This window comes from Falco biarmicus, chromosome 15, assembly GCF_023638135.1.
Source record: "Falco biarmicus isolate bFalBia1 chromosome 15, bFalBia1.pri, whole genome shotgun sequence".
Taxonomy (NCBI): domain Eukaryota; kingdom Metazoa; phylum Chordata; class Aves; order Falconiformes; family Falconidae; genus Falco; species Falco biarmicus.
This window is the reverse complement of record NC_079302.1, coordinates 20,622,845-20,647,667: the sequence shown is the minus strand read 5'-3', so window position 1 is coordinate 20,647,667 and position 24,823 is coordinate 20,622,845. Positions and strand designations below refer to the sequence as shown.

General features: G+C 37.7%; 1 long non-coding RNA gene across 1 annotated transcript in view; it reads left to right on the top strand.

Annotated features, from left to right (window-relative positions):
- Positions 1-21,919, top strand: part of LOC130159250 (uncharacterized) — a 132,985-nt gene extending 111,066 nt beyond the window's left edge. The window contains exons 6-13 of the long non-coding RNA XR_008825678.1: positions 8,368-8,452; positions 10,315-10,400; positions 14,518-14,649; positions 17,989-18,370; positions 18,826-18,900; positions 20,129-20,221; positions 20,984-21,477; positions 21,806-21,919. This is a non-coding gene — a long non-coding RNA (uncharacterized LOC130159250). The remainder of the gene's footprint in view (positions 1-8,367; positions 8,453-10,314; positions 10,401-14,517; positions 14,650-17,988; positions 18,371-18,825; positions 18,901-20,128; positions 20,222-20,983; positions 21,478-21,805) is intronic.
- Positions 21,920-24,823: the final 2,904 nt, after the last annotated feature.

The following is a 24,823-nucleotide window of genomic DNA, read 5'->3' as shown; positions in this document are numbered from 1 at the left end:
TTACATAAAAAAAGAAGGGCTAAATATTTCATTTTCAGATTTGAAGTATCATTTATGGCCTGTTACTAACCTGGTAGTGTCACCATTAAAGTGACAATAGGAAAATAGCTATGTGAAGTTCACTTCTAGTCATTGACACCTCATGCTATGGTAAGATGTGGCAGTGTAGGCAATCTCAAAACATGCTCCAGATTCCATGTCTTAACTGTACTACGTAACTTCAACAATTAATGTAATATTAACATTCACTGTGTAATTCCCTATTGAACTTGATGAGTAGTGTCAGAAACTTAAAAGTCGTAGGCATTTTTTTTTACACGTTATAACTAATGATTTATGTTTGTGCCGTTAGACTTAAAAATATAGCCACAAACCAACCATTAGTCATGCTGTAGGAAGGAGTGTTATGTAGTTGAAATGAAGTGTTTAGCGGAGCAATTTTTGTACATGCTTGTTCTCTCCTGCCACCATGTGGCTCTTCTATTTTAAAAAGTTAGGCCTAAGTCACTGGAACAACCATGCAAGTACTTTGTTTATTGTTTCAGTTGTGAACCATATTTTAAGGTTCAGGTCACTGGGACAGAAAGGTACACAAAAAACCACAACAGTATGTTAAGTATCCAAGTTCTGTTCATTTCAGAGTGATCTAGTTGATTCTTTCCCTACTTTCCAGGAACCCAAGCCCACATTATTTAAAACATTGTGTAAATTAGGCAGGCTGAGAATTTGTGACAGAGGATAATTATCTCATGCCAATTTGAGAAAAGCCTATGCTGAAAACAACTTTTTTCTTCCTCCTGACAAGCATCAATAAGCGTGTTGAGCTAGACCCCCGATTCTTGAACTTACATAGCTCATGTCTCGTCCCAGGTGGTAGTATTGATTTCTACGCTCTTGGTAGTTTTGATGTGCTCTCAAAAAGTTTCAAGAGGTCTTGACTTCATTGTGGTAAAATTAGGAATAGTTTTTTGCAGTCTTGAAGGTGTCCATGATAAGAAAATCACGAAAGCTTTGTCTGTAAGATGAAAGGAGAAATGTTAAGAGTAAAGCAGAAAACAGTGATTTCATTCCAAATTCCCTTTTCTCTATGGCAATGTTTAGTTTCTGTATGTAATGCTTTTAGACTCTGTCTATGAACACGGCTTGGCTTAATCCTCTTACATTTGTCACGTTGACTAGCATTATACTAATTGATTAATCCTACTTTTAAAAAGCCTACTTCTGAACAGAATCAGAAGAAACTGCTTTTGCTGAAGGACTACTCGTAGGCACTTCTAGGAAGAAGAGCTCAAGAACTGAAGGGTTCTACCCATCTTTCCGTAAATATCCATTCTACCCCAAGCCTTGCATTGTATATTACACTAAAACCCAGCCATTTCACATTACACACCTTATTGCTCTGTGGTGACTAAAGTAACATGAAAACTGAAGATTTGCTTTCTCTGTGCATTCACGTAGGGCTCCTGTTGTTTGTTGTTATGCAGTCAGGGCTGGTCCAGTTCTCAAGCCAAGGTGTCAGTGTGTACATCAGGGTCAGGATCAGGTCCGTCGAGAATAACCAGCATCAAATACAGCCCAGTGACCACCAAGCGGGACCACAGGGGTTAGTCAGGACTGAGGGCAAGCTGGGAAGTCAGTCCATAGGTCAGGGCTTGTATCAACAAGGTACATGGCCAAGCACCAGCATGGCTGTGGCAGAATTCAAAACAGGCACTCCAGCAGTTTGGCTCAAGCAGGGGCTGAACTCTGGGACCTATAGGCAGGGTCTGTGCCATGGAGACCCCAGGGGTAGCTAATCAGGGTCAATAAGGGTTATTAGTGCACTTAGGGACCTGATAGCTTCTCATCACCAATGCAAACACTAAAGAATAAGAACAGGATAATGCAAATTATTTGTGGAATAATGCCCACGCTATTTTATTATCACATGCCATTTTATGTAATGGCTTAAGTTGAGCAACTTTGTATAAAGAGGGGGAGCCTCAAATCAAAAATTACGTTGATTTTGCCTTTTAACATTTCACTTTTTCACTGGTATTTACATTCCTTGTAAATTTAATATTGCATCTGAAGAAGTTTAATGTAAGAACTTCGGAGTTTTTTTCCTACATCTAACCCTTTTTCTTTCCTTAAGTTTTCAAGACTTACCAAGAGTGTTTGAAAAACAGCAAGATACTTCACTTCCTCTGAGTTACAGAAAATTTAACTCCTAACTTTTCACCATTGGAAACACATGGAAATTCTATGGGCGAAAGAGCTAGGAAAGCGTACACTGTTCTGATCATAAAGATGTTATCACAAACTGCACTGAGAATTTCACCTGCTTTGGATCACTGAACTTTAACTGGAGTTAACCAGATGATTAAATAACCCAGTGTAACTGTCAGATTGGCCATGTGATATGATCTTTCATTTCATTCAGGTGAATGCCATTGGTTGAATGAAGTTAAATATTTAGCATCCAGAGCACAACAGCAAAAAAGCAAAAATGCTTGGTATGTGTTTGAAAACATAATGATGCATTTCCCAAGCATCAAATTCATATTGCATTAGCTATAAAATTCTTGTTTCCTTGTTTTTATATAAACTTTCGCACATAAATAGTTTTAGGCACACTGATAGTTTCACAGAGAAGTAGTGATGTTATTTTAATGTTTTAAATTACTGGTGTTATCCACATGCATTAAGCTACATCAAAGGGAATGAAACAGTTTAAGATCCCACAGAGCATTCTCCTGCCTTTTTTACCAGTAGGTGAGGGAGCTGCAAGAGATGAGCAGACCTCTAGCCCGAGCTGACCTGACAGCATGGTCTGGTTTACACTTTCCTCACACACACAGACATTCCTCCTTACATTAGGGGAGATAACACCCCTTTCTGTGCTTCAGCTGCTCTTGTAGTAGCTTAGTTCCTAAATCTTTATGGCACTGAAGGAGGTGGGACCCTGCTACCCCAGGCTAGGGGTCACCCTCTGCCAGACCTCCAAGCGCTGCAGCAGTGCATTTGATTTCAGGGGTACTCGTTTCTAGCTCTTTTTCAGCACGTTGGAGTAGCATAGTGAGACAACGGCAAACAGATACACCTCCAAATTACTTTGCCATTACTTTTTGTATGCTGAGGAAATCCCTTCTCATTTTCTAAATTTACAGGCAAAATGAAATACACAGAGAGTGGCAGTGATAAGCTTAGGAATACTTTCATGCTTTCAGGCAATTACTTTTCACCTTAGCTGCTTTAGCCAAAACCACTTCCTTTTCTTTCTACTTCTTCCCCTTCCCACATGTAAAGTGGCTCACCATCATTCCTGTTTAAGAAGTGTGATGGTGTCTCTGTTGGCTGGTATAGGTTGTAACTGTGCCATGGAAACATGCCCCAGATCAGTATTTTTCTGTAAGGTGGACCACAAAAAAAAAAAGAAACCCAATTTGATTTGTCTGAATCAAAAGATAAATATTAGCTTCTTAAACTAGCAACTTCCCATATTTTGATTAATATTACAGTTTATTTAGTTTTTCAAAGAGCTGTATTATAGGAATAGAAATTACTGAAGTATCCAATGGCAGGAAAACCTAAGGATTTACCTTGTTTTCTATAACATCATGAACTGTTTTGAACAGTTAATTATCTATCTCTGAAATCTGTTGTTTAAACGCTAACTCTGGATGTGTAATTAATGATTACATGATAACAAATAAACCAATACAGCATTAAAATACTTTTTTTTTTTTTTTTTAAGGAAGAAGGATTTTAACTTGCATAAAAACAGGCTCAGGAAATGGTAAATTGCCTCTTTGCAGTGGTTAACAGAACTGAAGAGATTCCATTCAATCAACAAGAAAATAGAGGGAAGCCATAGTAAGAAAGGCAGTGAAAGTAAAGAACTGTTTCTCTACTAAATTTATAACTGGCCTATGGAAACCAGGGCTGCAGGTGTTCATGGTAACACGTAGTGTTGCAGGAATTTTAAAACTATAATTTTATGACCAGTTATACAAGCTAAGGCAGTGATATGAAGTAACCCTATCTGCTGCCTGAGGATATAAACTGGGGGTCAGGAGGGCACTCCTTTTAATGCCCCAACATCACCTGTATCATGAAGAAGAATTCTGTTTGTGTTTTTTCTGAGTAGAATTCACATTCCTAAAATCTTCAAATGCTTGATGGTGCTGGACAAAGAGTTCAGTTTTGTGTATAATATAAAACATTTCCGTAGAAATTCCATCATTTCTCAAAATGTAAGCCAGAGGTAAGAACAGATTACAGCTGCTGCCACGATGACCTGCATGCAAGCAAAAACCCTCTGCACAGCTGACAGAGGCTGTTTGTGACACCAGTCTGTGCTATTATTACTCCCAGTTTACACAGAGGAAAATGGAAGGTGAAAGGAAGTACCCAAGGCTACACAAGTGTCAGGGTAAGAGTTAGAAAACTGTAATGATATATTACCATGGAGAAGTATAGGTCTAACGAAAGTGTCAACATACAGCACAGGTAATTATATTATTAAAAGAATTTGCTGACTTTTTCTAGAATTGGTATTTCAGGAAGGACATCTTAAACTAGTACAGAATTAAACTTAGTAGGCTTTTGCAAGTGGCTTCCTGGATTGAGAATAATGGAGAAATAATAACAGAGAAAGTTACATTAAAATGTTAAAATTAACATTTTCTCACAGTATAGTTAGAATGAACAAAGAGTTGTATATATAAAGTATATATTAAGTATATACATATATATTAAGTATATAAATAATTGTCTTTACAGGCAAAGCTTGCCACATCTTAATTAAAGAAGAAGTTTTAGCCTTTGATTGCCAAAGTCTCTAAGTAATTTTTAAACACAAGTAAGGAATATATAGTCACAAAGCAATTTTAGCAACTTTTATCTGGAAAAATAATTTTGCAGAAACTAAAAAACAACAAGTCTTCAGAGTGAACACCTACTCTTCAGGTATTTGATTTCAACATGTCTCAGAGGTCAGACTGGAATCCCAGGTTATTACTCCTTACATTTACAGGGTTCATACATAAGTAGTTCTTTAAGTCCATCACATATAACTCCTCCTTTTAGAAATGAGCCCAGAGGCTGCCTTAAGATGCCTTAGAGGCCCACAGAGCAAAAGGAGTGATTTTTATTCTGGTTTAAGGCTGGAACAAAAAAACCGTTGCAGACCCAGACTTGTAACACATTAGAAATATGCTCCAAAGCCTAGCATTTTTCACTGATAATAAAAGCTTTAATTTTTAAAATTACTAATATATTAAAGACCTCTCTTGTATCATCCCTGATTTTTACTTTCTGAAAGTATATTTTCTGGTATGCTGTGTCATGAATTGTTGTTTTAACATCAGACCTCTAAAATTATGTTTCAGACTGGTTGTGTATTTTCCATTTAGATGTAATGAGCGCAATAGTACAGGACAGATTTTTCGTAGATGGGTTTAATTTTGAGCAATTTCTACTTCAGAGAAGCCAAAGAAGATGAAGGCTACATCTCTTATAAGACCATACAAAGTGGATTTCCTTCTCAGTCTACAATTATTAATTGTATTAATCTCATGTGTATTAATCTCAGGTATTACCTTAGTTTCAGGTATTTATCACGGACAGTTTTCTTCAGGAGTGTAAACATCATCTCCAAGTCTGACTGCCCATTATGAATCATTGCATTTAGAAAAAACAATCCAATGGGAATCTAGTTTTGCTGATGTTTTGTTCATGCCTTCTCAGCTCTCCATTTTTCACCCTTTTGCTCAGTATGTTGAACTGGGCGGATGCTGCAAATGACACACAACTCTCACTTAGCTTTCAGTTCTATGTAACGTACCTATCTCATTGCCTCTGGCATTTATTTACTTTATAACCTCCAATATTTGCATATTCACTAGAATATGGAGAAGATGATACATATTTAGAAAAGATTTAATGAGCTAATGAATGGTCTCAATCAACACAAGGAACCAGTCAGTGGACAATAACAGTTTGTGTTTGTGTGCACACATCTGTATTCATGCACGTACATTGTTGTATACAGGGAGAGATTGCATATATAGTGTCATGTTTTTTCACAGGATAAACAGCTTTTTTTTACTAAAGTTATAAGTCAATCAAATGCATATGTTATAAAAGGAAGGAAAATCCCTAATTGTGCAAGGAATTTGTTCCTGCATAACTGTTGTGTGCGTTATTGTTCTCACTGACTTTAATGTGACCACTCCTAAGCTTAAAATTAAATATGTGCTGAATGTTCTGATTTTCAGAGGAACCACAGTATAAAAATCTTCCTAACCAGAAAGCTAGTTCCAAGGATTTTTTTCTTTTGGAAGAATTTTGTAAGATGTATTTACTCTGCCTGATGGTGTTTCTGATATCTACAACCGTGTCTTTGCATGTGTAGTCTATTGCCATGTGCATGTCTTTGAAATATGAGATGTATCTACTATCTAAAAATATTTAAAAGCTGTAACTCCCAGAAAGAAATGATTTTGTATCTTAAGAAAGAAGGCCCCAGTGTGGTCACCTAGCCTGAAAATGTATCTATTGTACACAAGTTCCTGTTGGCTAGCAAAGTATCATAAAGTCCGCTTTTGTGTAGTAATAGCACAAAATAAACTAGAGAAAGAACAGGTTGCAGACAAGTTCTGCAGAGCATGTGATGTGCTACGTGTTCACACCCTAGCACACCCTGTAGTAGCTTGTTTGTACATCTGTACCTATAGGCAGTAGAATCCTTGTTTCACCTTTTGCTCAAATTTCATGTAATAGTTACAAGCAGCCAGGGTAGTAGAAATAGAAAAAAATTAGTATTATGTTGGCCAAATTTAGTGTGAATACCATACAAAGCCTTCCTGACTAAGGTATATCAAAGTATATATAAGGTATATCAAAGAAGCAGGGAAATTTTTAATATATAACCAAAGTCTCTATAAAAAAGAAAATGGTGAACACTACTGAGAAAGGAAAACTTGAAAATGCAGATTCTAATCTATTTGCATAATGTAAGAGTTTGAGGCTAAAAATAAAACCCAACAGGCGTAATGAGATTTGCAATAAAAAACACAAGTGTGCAAATCTAATGCTAGTTTCCTCTTGAAAGCATGTAATACTTCAAGTAATATAATAAAAAAGCAGTGCTGTGGAACAAAATGGCAAATGAGAGGTTGGCAGTTTAGGATGCTACTAATTCTACTTTACTCAAAGTTTGGGGGGCATGATTTGGTTAACATGAATAGAAAAGACATCAGAATCTGAAGGTATAAGTTTGAAAAGTATTTAAGAACACTAATAAACCCTCTTCTATGGGCAGAAATGATGGCAGTGTCACAGTTCTCACCATCTAACTTAAGGTATTGCACTAAGGTGGTTATGTTAAAAAACTGGGTCCCTATAAGCTCAGGGGATGTCTTAAATTAAATTAAAGGCTTGATGCTGCCAAGAAGGAATTCTTTCTTCCCTCCACCCTTCTGTAACCCTCTCTGCTCTTGGCTACGTGATCCCAATGCTTACCTTGAGCCACTTCTGGAACTCATCTGACTGCAGATTGTTCAATCTGATAAAACAGGAAAAAACTGCCCTTGCACACCTTCCAAAGGTGCACATTTTTGCCAGGTTAGTGAGTTTTGTTGCCTGACCTTGAAATCAATCAGATACAACTCCAGAGGCAATACAAGAAAGATGGGGGAGAAAAGAAAAAGAAGCCAGGAAGGACTGGATGCCCTCCTTCCAAGAACTGTTAATTTGGCTCAGCCACTTGTCACCCTCTGGACTTCTTGTTTAACCTGTAGGAAGAAGTCTCCTGGAGCAATTTAGAGGAGTACCTTATTCATCTGTCAACTATGTTAAAAAATAAGGAGATTACTTTCCCAATTAATTTTCTTAAACTAAAGGTTTAACTTTATGTGGTATAAATACCCCACCTTCATCTTCCATATTCCAATCCAGTCTCCAGAGCAATCTGGAAAACGGTCTATGGCCCTCAATTACTTTTTTCCATTGTTAATCTTTTCTGTTCGACATCTTTCTGGTGACATTTTCTCCTCTCAGTATTCCTTTTGTTTACATTTCCAAGTGCTGTGCTTTATTTATTTATTTTATTTTTTATTGAACTCATTCACTCAATATTTATTTTTTACTTCAGTGTCTGACTTCCATTTTTATTAACAATACATCTTTTGTTCTCATTATGACTCTTCTAGGTATATAATTGTATTTGCATTCTTCTCTAGTTGCTTTGCCTACACCTGTTTGAATTTTCTGCTGTGAATACTGTTTGCTGTTGGGCAACATAGTGCTCTCTACAATTGCTTACTTTCTGCATAACCTTTAATTTACAGTATTTTTCCAATTATATATTTTTTTCTATTTCAGTCCTTTTTTTTCCCAGCAAAAAAACCATAGGAAGTTGTAACTAAGCAAGACACCACTAGCAAATAGGAAAAAAGCCTCAGGAAAAGTAAGTGACAACACTTTTTATCTCATTTAACCCCTGTCAAATAGGCTGAGTCAGAGATTTGACTTTGTCCTGGTGTCATGGATCTACCCAAATATTTGGTTCAAAAGATGCTTCCATCAGCCTAGAGATTTGAATTTCTCCAGTTCTGTAGCATGTTACATCTGTAGCTCCATAAACAGGAGATCTCCTCAAGCGAACAGCAGCCTGTCTTCGTGCCATAGATCACATAGCACAGGTGCCTTAGTTCAGATGATGTGGGAAAGTGCTGGGGCTGTAGGCTGGGGGGTTTGGGTTGGGGCTGTGACTGACAGGTGTCTGTCTGCCAGTGAGATGAGGGGAGAGCAGGGAAGCTGCAGCACTGGTCAGCAGCTGTGCAGAGGGCTGGCTGTATGGGAACAGGTGTTTGGAGGCAACTGTGTAAATCTCATTTTCAGTACATGAAGCTTAATAGGTTTTAAGATTACTTTTTTTAATATATATTTATTTATTACACATGTATAAGGTTTTTATATTCCTGTGTTTGCCTATCAGATAAGTATTCTTTCTGATTTTACAGACAGAAAATGTAGTAGATTAAGTAACCTCTTTAGGATTTTTTAGAACCATTGTAGGTAATTTGAAATAGAATCAAGACTTTCTGATTCTACAGCAGCTCTTTTCCCATTAGAATGTCTTTCTCATGTACATCATCATACTCCACTGATATTTTTGGTGTACTTGTTCCTTGTATCAACATGTTCTCTTTGTGTATCTCTCCTGACAGTTATATGTAATTTTTTAAACTTTTATTTTCTCCTACATCCATCTTCTTGTTTCTCCCTTATTTCCTTATCCACATCTTTCAGTCATTCAGGTCCCCCGATGAGAGGTTTTACAGCACCTTTTTCATATTGGTGCTAAAAGAAGGAAGCTCACAATCTAAAATATCAGAAGAGGGATCAAAAAGATGGGTTAGAGCTACTGTATCAATAAGGCATTAGTGCAAGTCCTGCTAAGCCTGTGTTTTGTAAAACTATATAATAAATTTTCCTTCTGTCATAGCTTGAATTTGCAAATGAGAACAGGCTCACATAGCATTTGACAACAGAGGCTATACTATGACACAGAACTGATTAATTCTGCTCAGCATTTTGTATGTCTATTTTCTTGCCTTTTGTCCTCATAAATGCATGACATCATGCATAAATTGAATAGCCTTTCTAACTACAAAACAAATATGTGAATCACCCTTTTAACACTCTGTAGCTACTACTGCAATAATAAAGGTTGTTATCTGTAAACTGTGTCTCAACCTATTGCTGTGTAGACCATAACATATGCTTTTGGAAAAGTTATGGAAGCTTTCATGTCTATTAACCCTGTACATCCCTGGCGTACTAAGATGGGAATTCCACAGAGTCTCCTAACAAGCTATTTATCAAGGTATTTTTCACATAGCAAACCATAAAGAGTTCTCTTCTCTTCTGGGCCAGTGTTTCCTGGGACAATGTTCTTAGGTAATGCTTCCATTGTTAATCATTAACATGGTAATGCTAAAAGAATTGTTTTGATCTATTAACATTTGGAAGAGTCTGAATTTGCTAACATGCTAGATTCTGCAGGTCTATACATTCCCCTGAAAATATTAAAAAATGGTGTACATTCACAGGATGAGGAGCAGCCCTTTCCCAGTGTGTATGTGTATGCTATGCACAGAAAATACATTAGAAATCAGGAATAAACTGAGTTTTGGCTTATAAAATTCAGGGATTGGTGATTTTCCTTTTTGTACAGGATAATATAGTATCAGATTATTTTATTATGGTGAAGCTTAGTTGATCTGATAGAGTTTGGTCTATTTCATTTCCTTTTGTGTTTTACAGATGACTGAATTTTTCCCTTGGGATATGGGGTGAGGACTGAAGTAAGCAGGCTTTGGTCCTTCAACTCCTTTCTCAAAGTAAGGCAGGTAAAATTTACAATATCTCACTAACCGCTGTAAGAAAAGAACAACTTTGCTTCTAAATTTAGCTGAAATTGGTATGGGTCTCAAAAAAAAAAAAAGTTAATTGTGCACAGCGCTACCACGAGTATAAATGTTAATTAGGCAACTTTGATTCTGGCACATGGATATTACTTAATACAACCACAGTATCAAACAGAAGAGACAGCGATAGCCAACTTTCTGTCTCATGTTCTTAATACCATGCACAGAGATTTATTTCCTTTAGTATGTTGCAGTAGCTGTAGTAAACTAATTTAATGGAAGAAACAAGAAACAACACAAAGCAACAAGTCTAGTGATTTGCATACCTAGTAGACTTCCTGAAGCTGGAAGTAAACAGTGTTTATGGTATCAAAATTCCCTGCATGCAATCTTCCTCTCAGCTGTTAACTGGCAGTTTACTGTAAGCATCAAAGTAAAAACATGTCTTGAGGTTGGATTTTAAGTTGAGTACTAATTAATTTGAGCAGGGTTTTCTAGGTTTAAGGGATAGTGTGAAAGGCAGCTTTTGGCATAAATAAATAAACAAGCAGCAAAAACTGGCGTCGAGCTGGAAATGTTGGGATAGCAGGTGAAAACAACCATGGAGGACCAACCTGAGAGGCCTGTAAATGTAAGGGTGAGGTGAGGGCAAAAAAGAAAGATGTTAGCAGAACCTCTGACTGATTTTAACAGCATTTTTTTGAAAGATCTAAAATATAATATGGATATGACTAGTGTCAAAATTTGTTTTGCATGTATTCTGATTAGTTTTATGATTAGTCCATGACATTTTGATTAGTCCATGTATTTAATCATTTCATTTCCCAGATCTTGGATGACAGGCTTCCCTAGCACTTCCTACCTGTGAGAATATCCCAGCCTAATAGCCTGGGATATCAAGAAATAAGAAGAACAAAGCAATGATGACAGAAATATTATTTAATTTAGCTCAAACAATACTTTTGAAATTATTTAATGGTTCTGGTTTTATAAGCAATTATTTCAGAACATTATGAAATGCCCTAAAAACATGAAGCTTGTGTCACCTGAAAACAATTTTGCATTTTGGATGAGACTGAGTTAACAGCCTGAGGCTCCACTAGGTTTCAGAAGCTGGAGGCTGCACTAGGTTTCAGAAGCTCTAAAAAGATACTTTTTTTTTACTAGGGCTTCTCCATATCCTTCATAGAATTGGGAAATCTTGCAGATTTGGTTTCTCAGTTTTAAAGTATCTCTTTGTTCCACTGTTTTGATCTCTTGAAAACGTGTCTCAAAGTAATAAGAAACCTTCATCTTTTTGTTAGTGGGATCACAAGCTTTCCAGTGAATGTGACTGAACATACCAACCATATTTGCATGCTGACAGGTGGGGTAGCTATTCTTCCCTTGGGGCAGGGTTGGTGGATTTGAGGTTGTAAGTAAAAACATGTCTGTTGCAGTGAGTAATTGCTGTTGGGAAGAGCTTGCTTCAACAGCAGTTTTAGCCAGGCTAGCAATGAAGGTGGCTCTTCCCTCTGTGTTAATTTTGGATGCAAATTAAAAGAATCAGCTGAAATATCTTTTGTCAGAATCCTAATTAGGCTGGACAAAATGGTTGGAGCTTTTGAGGATTTAAAAGTTTCAGGTCGCCAGAGGAATTATTAAGTAGATACTCTAAATAACACTTTCTTTTTTCACTGTGGTGATCACTAGTTTTTACACATAAACTAGTGCATACGGGCATAAAATAAGAAGAAAATAACTTGTTTCTGTTCTTAGCTTTGCCTCAGGCCTTGGTTTAATGGTCTGGTCCAACCTAGCTTCAGCTGGCTCCCAAGGTCTCTAGACCTGTGTATCTGCTACTGTCTCTACTCAGAGGATGACTGACAGCTCGAATTCACAAGCAGGGACACTTCTCTTTGGGTGATTGCAGTTGTTCACACCCATTCTCTCCACCTTACTGGTCTTCAGGGATGCTACAGCTATTAACACTTGATTATTGCTTATTTTTGGACATATTTTTCTGTATTTTACAGCCTGCCATGTTAAAGAACACCAAAATCTGTGATATTTTTCTTCAGTGTGTTAGACTTTAAATTGCAGCAGTACAGCTACTGCTTCACAGGCTTCACAGCTGCTTCACAAGCAGCTGTGCTGAACCTCTGGAAAGAATATAGAGGCAAGTTACACATCTAGCTTAGCCTCTTTGTTACTTAGAACTGCAAAGCCACTCTCAGATCACCTCCTAGATTGCAGTTTGTAGCAAGGTGTTCTGAAACTAGGGTAGGTCAGGGGCTGATCTTTTAAAGCCAGCTGAACCTTTATGCAGAAGAAATGAGGTGTATACCTAGAAACAGTATTTTCATCAGCACCCTAAGCTCATGCATCCCTGTGACTAGTTACCTTCTGGTAATTTGGTGATATGTGTTATGGGCATAGGAAAGAAAACACCTGAAGTATTTTGATGAAAAAATAACACCAGTTCTGCATACTCATATTAAAAAGTATGTGGGTCCCAATAAAGTTAATAGCAGGTATAAAGATAGTAACATAAAAACATCTGAATGGTCAGAGGTTATAAGTGATATTATTTTTATCTCAGTTTAGAAGAGAAAACTAGACAGGCAATCCTGATTCTGTGAGGTTGCTGAGTTTCATTCTCTCATTTTCACACTAATATAGTACTGGAAAAACCTGATGCTAAAAGTTGAGTCATATTCATTGGTATGACTATCATCACAAAATAAGCAGACATCATGGTTTTGTAAGTTTCAGAAACCAAAATTTCTGTGTAAACCTGAAGTCATTTATATTTTCTAAATTAATATAACAAAAAGAGCATCAAGTTTATGTATGTAAACATAAACAGTGGCAACAATTTAAAGGCTCTTATAATTAATTTTAAAAACAGAAACCTCAGTTAAAAGGCCCTTATAATTAACATTCTAATTATATTTTTAGATGGTTAATATATATTCAGTCTTTCATATGCTGGGTATTTTTTGTAAGTTAGTAACTGGGCTGTATAAAGTGTATGACATCGTTTTTTATAAGACATTAATTGAGATCCCTATTTTCCTGAGGTGATTATTTACCCTGGGTCAGGGTACAGGTCTCTCAGGTAGCCTGCGCTATCCTTAGTCAGGGTCCAGGTCCACAGCGATTTAAGATGACAAGGACGATTTCTGTGTCAGCACAGTGACAGCTCCATCCCTCCCATCCCATGCCATACACATCCTCTCCCCATCAACAACAACCTTTCACTAGCTTATTTTCAGAAGTCTATATTTGCTTATATTTGCTTTTATCTGACCCTGAGTCAGATTTTCCCACATTTTTATCATTACCTTGGCCATTCTTACTATAAATATCCAAGTCATCTTTTTATATAACGGTAGTTTTCTGGAGAAAGAAAAGTTTCAGTGATAGGTATTAAAGCAGTTTTCAGCCATGAGCCAGTCTTAAGTGGAAAGGGAACTTTCAGGAGCTGTCCAGGTGTTGGAGCTTTCTACAGGGAGGCTGGGGAACCAGTTGGTGGTTCTTTTTTGGTAATATACAAGAAATATGTAAATTTCTCCAGCTTTAAGTGTTGACCTCTGTTAAAGCCAATCAATTCTTACAAGCTTTTTAGAAGAATCTTAGTGAAAATTATTTTTTTACTAGAACATTTTTGTAGAAAGACATGTTCTAAACTATATGTAAAAACAAAATAAAAAATACATGATAGAAAGCTTGTAGATTTGTGAACAATGGCTTTGATACAATTACATAGACTTGTTTTTTTTAATTTTTAATTTAATGATAAAACCTCAATTGTTTTGTTTTTCTATTTCATGTAAATTTTAGTTTGGAGAAAAAAGGCTTTCTGACAATATTGGATTTGTTTTTTTGATGAAAGTGGCAGCTTTTTAGAAAAAGGCAAAGCCAAGTTTTTTCCTGCCTGCGGCCATCAAAAATCCCTGATTCCCTATGAAAGTAGAATTTCAGTCCAGGTATTGTTGCCAAATTTCAGTACGCTAATTGCATTTCCTACCTGAATTCTTCCCTCTGATTTCAATTAGACAAGGTTTTCTCCACTCTCTGTGTTCAGATGTCTGTGTTTCTGGTTCCCTCCCTTCAGGCACCTGACTTACACTTCAAGAGGACCACATTTCAGTGTGGCAGAGGCAGATCCTATAAACAGTGTGTGCACATCACTGCTTTATAAAACTTCCTCTGTGTCTGGCCTGTGGAAACGAAAAGCAATGGAAAGGTGAGATCATGCTATTCTGAACAGACAGTAGCATGGGAGTAGGGGCTGGTAAGGCATCGTTTCACACGATAATATTCAATATTCAGTAGTATGATAGTATTCAGTATTCCAAACATGACAAGGTAACAGAGATACACTGAAAGGCAACAGAAATGTAATAAAGAGCAGCTAATATGCAAACACCTTAACTTTCAGGAGATTGACCATCAAAACATAAAAGTCAGTTCCAGCAAGTTTTGACTGCTGAAATATCTGGCTAGATTGGGAAGAGATAATAAAATCTAGACAGCGTAATCTTCTCTGTCCCTACCCGAGGGCTTGCTTGCTGATGGGAAACGTCAGTTGTGTTACAAAGCTATTGCAATCCAGAATCCTTGAACAGAACAGAGATCATGGAATATACTTGGTAAAATTCAAGGCGTTGTGCCACAAATCCCTTTGATCCACTCTGATGATCAGTGTTTGCTGTCATATGAGGCTGTAACCTGAATTTGGGCTTTGCCTCTGGGTTTTTGTCGAGCTGCTCTCAACTTGATCCAGCAAACTATGTAGCTACTTCCCTGTAATATGATGTTCATGAGGAAAGCTGCAGCCCTAGGTGAAGGAATAGAAAATAATTTTTTTGTGTCCCAGAATTCTAGCATTGCATGTCAAGAATAGCACAGCATTTTGAAGGTGTTTTACATCCTTTCCTTCCTGTTTTCACTTCCTTCATGTACTTGCAGTCACTAGGAAAAAGCTTTTAATGTCTAGGTATGTTGGATCTGAGCACTTTCTGGTTAGTACATTCCTGGCAAGCTTGTCATGTTTGATACTGTGTCTGTAACTCCTGTGCCATTGTCAGCATACCATTAGCTGGTCATCTTGCACAGCAGATTTGCAGCAGATATCTGTTATTTGTGCACGGAAACAGAACCTGATGCTTGCCTTTACTGGCTGAACCAAATCTGTGGAGAGTTGTAGGCTAACTCACAGTGCTGCTGCTCCCCTAGTAGTATTGCTTTTATGAATAAAAAAGATTTTATCATCCTAAGCAGGAATCTTTCAGTAATAGGAAGGTTTATTTCAGTTGTTGGTTTCTAATGAAGATTCTTCATTGCTAGAATTTCTCTGTTGAACTGAAGATGGCTGAATAAAGGCTCTCCAGTTTTTTCAATATCCTAGGCAAGATGCCAATTTCAGAGCATTTCTCTGAACTACTTATTCATGCTTACAAAACTGGCCCTAGTGAAAGAAAACAAAACCTGTTTTTCAGATGGAGAAGACTGAGGCACAGATGTTTCTGCTCTACCCAAAGTTCCATGTAAAAATTAAGTGGCAGAAGAAATGAAACTGAGGTTTCTTGACAGCTCTTAAATTTTAATGGTTCAAGGATCTTTTCCTATTGTATCCTTCTGTTAGTTTATGGTTGATTCTTAAGGGACCATGACCAATAGCAGAGGTTGAATCTCAACTGGTTTATCAGCTTTCCAGAACGTATTGTGGCAGATGACTTTTGAAAAACTTACTAAAGGGAGGCAGCTGAGGGAAGACCTCAGAATTGAGAGAACATACTCTATGTTCCAGGTTTCCAGCCTTACCAGATGTTTAAATGTAAAACTTGTATGTGCAACATAAGATCTTGGGGAGAAAAGCAATCATATAATAACTTGGAGTTCCAATGGTGGGTAAAGAAGAGTCCCATTTTCATTTTTATTGTTTTCTATGAGTCATGAATGTTCAGCTTTGAATTTTCTGACATAAGTTTAAAAAGAAAAAATGGAAACTGGTATTCCTGTCAGAAGGAAAATTTGGAGAATAACATTTTTGGAATGTGATGAACCATTATTTGAGAGATTAACCAGACAAAAAGGCAAAATGTAAGATACACTGAGATAGTAGAGTATGGTTTCCAACTTTCATGAAGTGTGAATGAACATACAGACTGGGTTATGGGGAATTTTGAAAAGCAATCTATATTACACTCAGCTGTACTGGATAATATTCTGAGAAGAAAGAGTTTATTTCTTTTACATCACAGACTTCATATGGAAGAATCTCAGAAGAAGATCAGGACCAAATAAATAAATGTAACTCAAATTAACATAACAGAAGGCCTATCTATGTGTACACACAGCTGCTCTGTCACTTTTCAGGTTCTAAACTATCAACAGGAAGGCCACAAGGCTAATTACAAAGTAATTCACTTCTTACCCATAACAAAGGACCAAATATCACACTTGATTGCACTATCTTACTATACTCAAAAAGATATATAGAGGAGTACTTCAGATTGTGAATGCCTGTGTTCTTTTGTACTTACCAGCATTGTCTGGACAATCTGAAATCACCTGGAAGCTTTTTTTCCTGTACAGCTCATTTAAAACCTAGAGATTAGCTAAAATGGATGACTGTCAAGCTTGGAGGGTGCTGTTATCAATGCAGTGAGCTGCAGTGCCTTCCTATTGAATGGCCTTGTCTCGGGTTACCGCACCATCACCTGTCGGGATGCCCAGAGGGCTTATTCCCTTACCACCAGAACAGGAAATAGCTCTGGCCTTAAGCCGATGAAGGAAAAGGTAAAGGGGTCTTACTATCCTTTGTAAGAAAAGAAAAGAGTAAGACAGGAAGAAAGGTAAAAGTAGTTACGATGCAGTTTTGGTTTGGGAAGCTCAAAGGCAGATGGGAGTGACCCCTGTAGCCGTACTGGGGGTATATGCAAATTGTTTGGTTGTTTCCTGTCCTAGTCAGATAAGGGCAATTTGTATTAATCTTTTCTGTAATTTCACTGAGGTTCGAGAAACTTTAGGTGAAGACTCTCACATAAAACACATTCCCCCATACGGCTTGCTCAGAATTGAACCGTGTAAATACGATATAGTAACACATTTATAGTAGCAAGTTTTTTATACTAGCAAGAGGTTTAAAGAGTCTGAGGATTCCTTTCTAGGATATAAAGAGTATTGGTCATTCATGACATGTTTGACATGCAGACATAAAATAAGAATTTTGCTGGCCTCATTGTGAGAGCTAACTTCGGGTCTGAAGCAATTGATGCATGTAATGATGCCCCGCTCTCTCCTCCCAGTGCAAAAAAGATGGATTTTTTTCTTTTGTTTGTACATTCCAAACATGTAAACAAAAGCCAAGATTTATAAAGTTCAAAAGTTACTGACTTTGTGCTTCCAAGGTTGGTCTCAACTACAAGCAAGGTCAGTGGCTGTTTTTGATTCCGTGTATGACATCTGTAGAAGCAGCAGCCTAAAATTCAGTAAACTAACAGATACATTACTCTAATTGAAAGCTCATCCCTATGAAGCCTTCATTTTAACTTTTTTTATGGTTTATTATTTATTTCAGTGTCTGAGTGCCTGTGACAGAAGTTCTCCAAGACTTATCCTGAAATCTACCTGGCTCTTTCACAGAAGAGAAAAATAATGTGATGTTTTCACAACAAAATACAAAAATAATCTTTAAATTTCCTCAACAAATTTTATTCTCATATGACAACATGATCAAGTCATTTAAGCCTGCTGGAAATAATCAGATTGATTGTTACCCTTGACCTCTGAGAGTTCCTAAAAATTATCCTGAGCAGTGCTACCTATGAACTAAAACCAGAAATACTGGGTAAACCAGTTACGCTAGTACAACAGGAGCCAGGTGATGAATTCTGGTAATCTCCTACCTCACAAAAGAACAGCACTAATTACACATCTGAAGATACTTTTTTCTGCACTTTGTAAGTACAAGTTTCAGTTTACTTCCTAATCCAGAAGATTATACTTATAAATTACAGTTCTGTTATATTTTGGAAGAAAGAAATATTTCAGGAAAATAGATACGCACGTTAATTTCTCTTTGAAATAAATATTAGTGTATGTTATTGCATATAATCATTCTTATGGATTTTACTAATAGAAAAATTATAGAATATATAGTTTGGGAGGGACTTCTGGCATACAATCAAGTTACACAGGTCTTGTCTGATAAAGTCTTGACTGATGAATATCTCCAACACAGAGATTTCACAACCTCTCTGGGTCCACGTTTGGACATTTGACCACCTCATGGTGAAAAATACATCTCCTAGTATGTCATCAGAATGTCCTTTTCTGCAACCTGTGCCTCTGTCCTTTCACTCACCCTCCAAGAAGTGTCTGATTCTGTCTTCTCTATTCTTTCTAACCTTTACAGTTTAATTTATTTACAAAAATTAAACATCCTCAGAGGCTGACATAAGGGATATCTCAGATGAGTTTCATTCACATGGTGAGTGTACATTTCTGATAATCTGATTCTACCTGTAACCATTAAAATTAATGTGTATTGTAAATATTCTCTGTTTTCAACAGTAAGAAGCCAGTGGTAATGTCTCAGATAAGATGATAATTTCTTGCTTTCCAAAACTGAAGAGCTTGATTATTGTAATATTTATTTTTCAAGAAGAGCATTGCCTCCAGGCTGTAACCACAAATCATTTAGTATTTTTCTATTTTATTTTAAAATACAGTATTCAGAGCTACTGGGGAAGATATCAAGTGTGCAGAATGAAGATAAGTTATACATGGAACCTATGCCCAGAGCTAGGTACCTAGGGTACCTGCTGCACTGACAGGCCATTCTTGCTCCAGCCAGCATCACGCGGGGGCTCCACCACAGCCCTTGCCAGTTGGTCCAGGAGCCCTATTTCAGCCCAGGCCTGAGAAGCTGTTCCTGGCCTGAGCTCCCTGTCAAGAAGCAGCATGAGTGGGGCTGCTCTGTGGGTCTGGGAGCAGCCAGCAGCCCTGGAGGTACAGGTGACTGTTGTGCAGGTTGCCCCTTTGCTGGGTGAGGGCTAGTCCTGCAATACCTGACTTGGGTGTGCAGTGATCCTTCAGCAGCACCAGATGAAGCAAGTTAACAAACCAGGGTCCGTTCTGGGAGATCCAGTCAGCAGCAGGAGGAGATGGGGCCAGGAATCACACTGCAAAGAGACAAGCTACCTAAGGCACAGATACATGTACAGCATGGCTAAGGAAAGGGCTCAGGGCTGAGCTGGAATGGGCTCTTGTCCTGTTACATGGGTGGAAGCTCCAGCTGAGCTGAGTCTGGTCACCTAAGGCCTACTGGTGTACTTGGGGTGCTGACAGTGAATATAGTATAAACAGAAATTAAAAAAGCCTTTCTGAAGTACCTTGCCACAGTTGGTTTCCTGAATGGGCAAAATGATGGCTAAATCAAACTGTTCTGATGAGTCTATATGGTAAGAACCGGATTGGGATTGTTATCTGTGAAATCTATGTGCTTGGTTTTGATCTTCTTTCTGGCACAATGTTCTCTACGAGCCACCTATTAAATGAGGAAGGATACTCGTGTACTGTGTGAATAGCTCAGCGCTGTAGTTTTTGCAGTAAGAGGCAGTAATAGAGATGCTGATTTGAAACGTAAGATTTCTTTCACTGGCTGCTTTCCTGTGTGCTGCCTCATCCTGCTCACACATGTAATACCTTTCCTTCAGGGAAGCATCAGCCACTCCAGTGAAGGTGAATATGTAGAAGAAAAGCAACAGGACTATTTTACTACCCAGTCTCTGGATGCAGATAGCAGAGAGGTCAGTTACTACCCTTGCAATTTCATTCTCTACAAGATACTGCTCCACAGTGTGTAGCCTGCCTTACATGGGTCAGATACTGTTTCACTAATGAGTTCACACAGTATCACAAATTGACTCCTAATAGTGTATAATTAGAAGGCAAGCAACTGGGGCTTATCAGTCCCCAATAAGCTTAATTTTGATCTTCAAGGCATATCTTAAGCCTCCATCTTTTCACCTAATGCCTCCTAAAGATTTCAAAAGGAGTCTAGCTAGTCTGTGACTCTAACATCTCCAATACCTACCTATTCTGACTAAATGAAAGGACAGCTAAAAAGACTTTCATAGTGCACTAGTTTTCTGGTGAACAATTGCTATGTTTACTAGATTGTTGTTGTAGGTTCACAAATTGTAGATTTTTGAAGTTGTGAATGGAATAGGAATTCCTAGAAGAGTTTCACATTAGAGTATGAGATATCTTGGAAATTTTGCATCTGTTTAGTATGGGAAATTTGTAGCATCTTTGAAGAATGATTACATAAAGTCCAAGATAAATATTATTGTCAGAAAATTATTTTTTTTCTTCCCCTCACTGCACTTGGAACAAATCACACCCCCTGTGGCTCTTTCTTCTTTCTTTGCTTTGGTTTTATGCATTTCCTGTAAGCCATTACCAGAATGTAAATGCTTCAGGATCGAATCAACTTTTATGGCACAGAGGTCAATGTTACTGGTTTATAATCTTTCTACTGTCTTTCTCCCTCCTTGTTCGTGGGCCAGCACGTGGTCAAGAGCATCCTGGGCAGCGCTGTGCAAGGTATGAGCAGGTACCCGCTGCAGCACGTGGTGACAGTCTAGGGTAGCTCCTATGGTGAGCCACTAGAGGCTGCTCAATAAACGCAGCCCACAGCCTCGCTCCTCGAGGAGGGCAGGCGAGATATGTGCACAACTGAAGAAAACCACTGCTACAGCAGCTGCCTGAAAGACAACATGTTCTTCCTGGTTGGGATAGTGAGGAATTACAAGGATAGAAGTAAAGAAAAAAAAAGTTGAGATTTCCTTTTCTGATTTCTGGGTCATTTTATTTGCTGGTTATAAGCGTTAACAGTTGAAGACAAGATCTTGCTGACTGACGCTATTTCTATTACACATAGGCCATTCTGCTTGACGAAATTGTGGGGGGGAAATAATGCACAGGAACAAGCTAGAACTCCAGCAAAAACATCAACGGATTTCATCCTTGGCCATCCTTTTGAATAGCTGCTTGGGAAAAGGTGTGTATATGTACTTATATAATACACATTTTATATATATATGTGTGTGTATATATATAAATACATACGCATGTTGTTGAGGAAAGGGTTCCTAACAAATCCATTGATCCTTCTGTCCTCTTGTTTCCATCATCCATGGGAGTTTCTTGTAGTTTCTTGTTAAGCTTGGATGAGAAAGAGAAATTCTTTTCTGTTCATTGGAACTTCTGTCTCTTCAGTGCCTCTACCAAGAGATTACTTTACATTGATGTTTAATAATGTCCTGTGGGGAATCACTGTAGGTATTATACTAAACCCTGAATCCCTAAACTTCAAAATAATTTTCTAGGAGCTTTCCAGCTAAGAAGAACAAAAACTATACAGCTGTCATGAGTTCTGAAAAGCAGAATGAACTACATCGTAGAAATGAATTCATTTACCAGAATCTAGGAACAGATTCAAAAAGAGGTAAGAAAGTATCAGAGGCAAATGTGGGCTCTAGAATGACCTTTCAAAGTGGAGCTCATCTGAGTTCTGACACTTTCATCAGTAAATTTAATATTGTGGAGGTGAAGGGACAGTAGAGTCAAAAGCTTACTAGTAGCTCCGTGGTGATTCATCTGGAGTGTTAAATGTTGCATTAGTTAAGCAACAATTGAGAAAGAAGCTGTTTCCTGGAGATTAACAGGTGATGGGGAAGACCTGATGGCCTGAGGCTGCTTTTGTTTTTAAAAGGTGGGATGGAGAGGAAAAAAGCTGGCTGCATGGTATTTAGTCATGAGCAAAGCTGGTTAACAAATAAGTACAGGATGTTTCTAAAATGACTGTTCCAGCCATCAGATTGGAGTCCCTTCTTGAAAACCTGAATCACTTCATAGCAGACTAAAATTACACTTAAAGAAAGCAACTGTTCAAAAGGGTATGTCTGACATACTGCTATAGATGCGTGTTCAGAACTACCTAAGGGGAACACTCAAAATACGTATGCTTGTGCATCTGATATGTTGAAAAGATCTGTCCTTCATACCATCAGGTTTTTGTGATATTCTGGGAAACAAACTGACATTCTTGTCCAAGATCAGTTTCTGTCTCATACATCAATAGTATAAAAAGTTTAAGGATAGTGCTGTACTATTCTTTTTCTTCAGCTGTTAAATGTGTGCTTTAGCTATCACTCAAAAGATTTTAAAATGTAAAATTCTGAAAGTAATTTGAAAGACCCAGAAGCTGAAATAGCTCCTGTGGGTATTTCAAAATACTGCTAGCTAGCTATGAGTGCATGACCCATTAACTAATGAAGAGTTTGTCTGCTTACTGTTTAATCTCACTTTATTGCTTTGTTTCCTTCTGTACATGCATCTGAAGTAAATAAGTTATGTCTTTAGATAAATATGGTCTGTACTGAACTGATTAGGATGTATGCCATAACACTTCAGTTAAGGAACTTCCTTAAGGAAGTCTGTTCTTATGTCACTAATGTTATATTTGTGGGAAGGATCATATAAGGGCACAATATCATGATCATTCTTCTTCACAGCAGTACTTGCTAAAGCAGCTTAAAGTGAAAACATCATTTCCAGCCCCAACCAACCCCCAAAAGAAAAAGGTTGTGAGACTGCAACTTAATTTAACTAAAGGATAGTTAGGGAGTCAAGGCTTCTGAAAGTTCCCCAAAAAATTTACTAGCCAAAACAAGTTTTAAGCTCCTGGTTACAAACAAAAATCAGGTTTTTTGTATTGTGTAAGTAATAAGAGAGATGTTGCATGATGGCTTTGGCCAGTCTTATGGTTTGCTGAAAGTTCTTCCACTCCTGACTGTATGCCCCTCTATTTATGTAGGCTGCGGCAGTAACAGACTCTGTGTAGAACAAAGTCAGCTTGGTGGCAAAAAGGTGTTTTACTGGTGAATTTACGAGTTGCATTGGCTTAGCTAGAGTCTGACCACAACCACAGCAGGTACAAAGAGGTGGAATACGTGAAACTGGGAAAGAGGAGTGGGGAGACAAGAAGGACCTTCCACTTCTGGCAGTGGCAAGCTGTCAGACCAGCTTAGCTGTAGTATTTAACCTCAAGAATTGTGCTCTGAAGTTTTGCTTGAACAGGCAAGTGTCAAATTAAAGATTTTTCTGAACAGAGTTTAAGTTCAGAATTCAATTCAGTTCCGCAGGTAGTCATGTGAGCCTGTTGTCTGGTAACAAATCAAACCACTGAAGTTTTATACTTAGGTATCATATCTATATTAAAGTTTTAAAATTTTCCCTTGTAATACAATGCAATTAAAAAAGACATACAGAGACTTCAATACCCTCAGCCAGTTTTGAGTAAACTTACCATGCCCAATAAGATGAAAAGTGGCAGAGCAACGTATCAGTTTACTATGATTTTAACAGTTTCTTAAACTCTGATCCAGCATTCTGTTAGCAACGCTGCTGAGCCTATTGAATATGCTATCACCCGTAACTTGTGTTTTCATTCCTGTCATCTGGAGCAGTTCTAAGCAGCAGAACTACTGAGCACTTCTGGCAGCAGAAAGGATCTTATGAATGTTCCCTAGTACTCTATGGGTAAAATCATCCCAAATGTCATACAATGTCTTTGTTGGCCTTTTAAACTGAAGCAGCTAACTTTGAAGGAAATTGGATAGTGTGTACCTGCCTTTTCTGACGGTACACCAAAGAAGGCTGCGCTTTCTGCTGTAGGAGCTCTGACAAGTAGATGGGATGTGTTATTGTTTTCAGCTGACAAAACTGTTCGTAAAGTAAACTTTATCTATTACCAAGTCTGGAAACATTTTCCTTATTCTGAGGCTGAATAGATCTTTGAAATGCTTTTGCCAGGCCAGCTATTAGTATGTATTTGTGTTAACTAGTTACAATTCACACAAAATATGAAAAATCGTAGGCTGTTAGCCACATGAGAGCTGAATTAAGTTGTGAATTGTGTTTGCCTTCTGGATCACAGCTTGACTACCCTGATCTACATAGTAAAAAATGTTCAAGCAGAGAATACCATATTATTCAGCTGTAAGGGTTAATGTAGTAATGATGAAAGGTAAACTCAGCAAATAAATGGACATTTACTATTTAACATATGTGATGTAGTATTTCCACTAACAAATGCTGACAATGCTGAATGTTCCTATGGACTGAAATTTTTTCTCTCAGTTTTTTGGAGCCACAATTTAAGACAAAAGATTCAGATTTTCTTTTTCCCTAACAAGCTGAAATACTCCTTTTCTTGTCCTGCCTCATTGAGACAAACTGTACAGCAGTGCCACAGCAGTATGTTTGTCCTCTTGCCTTGGGTGAATTGCGCAGTCACTGCCTAAGAACATTTTCAAAGGTGACCCAATTCTGGGTGGGCTGTA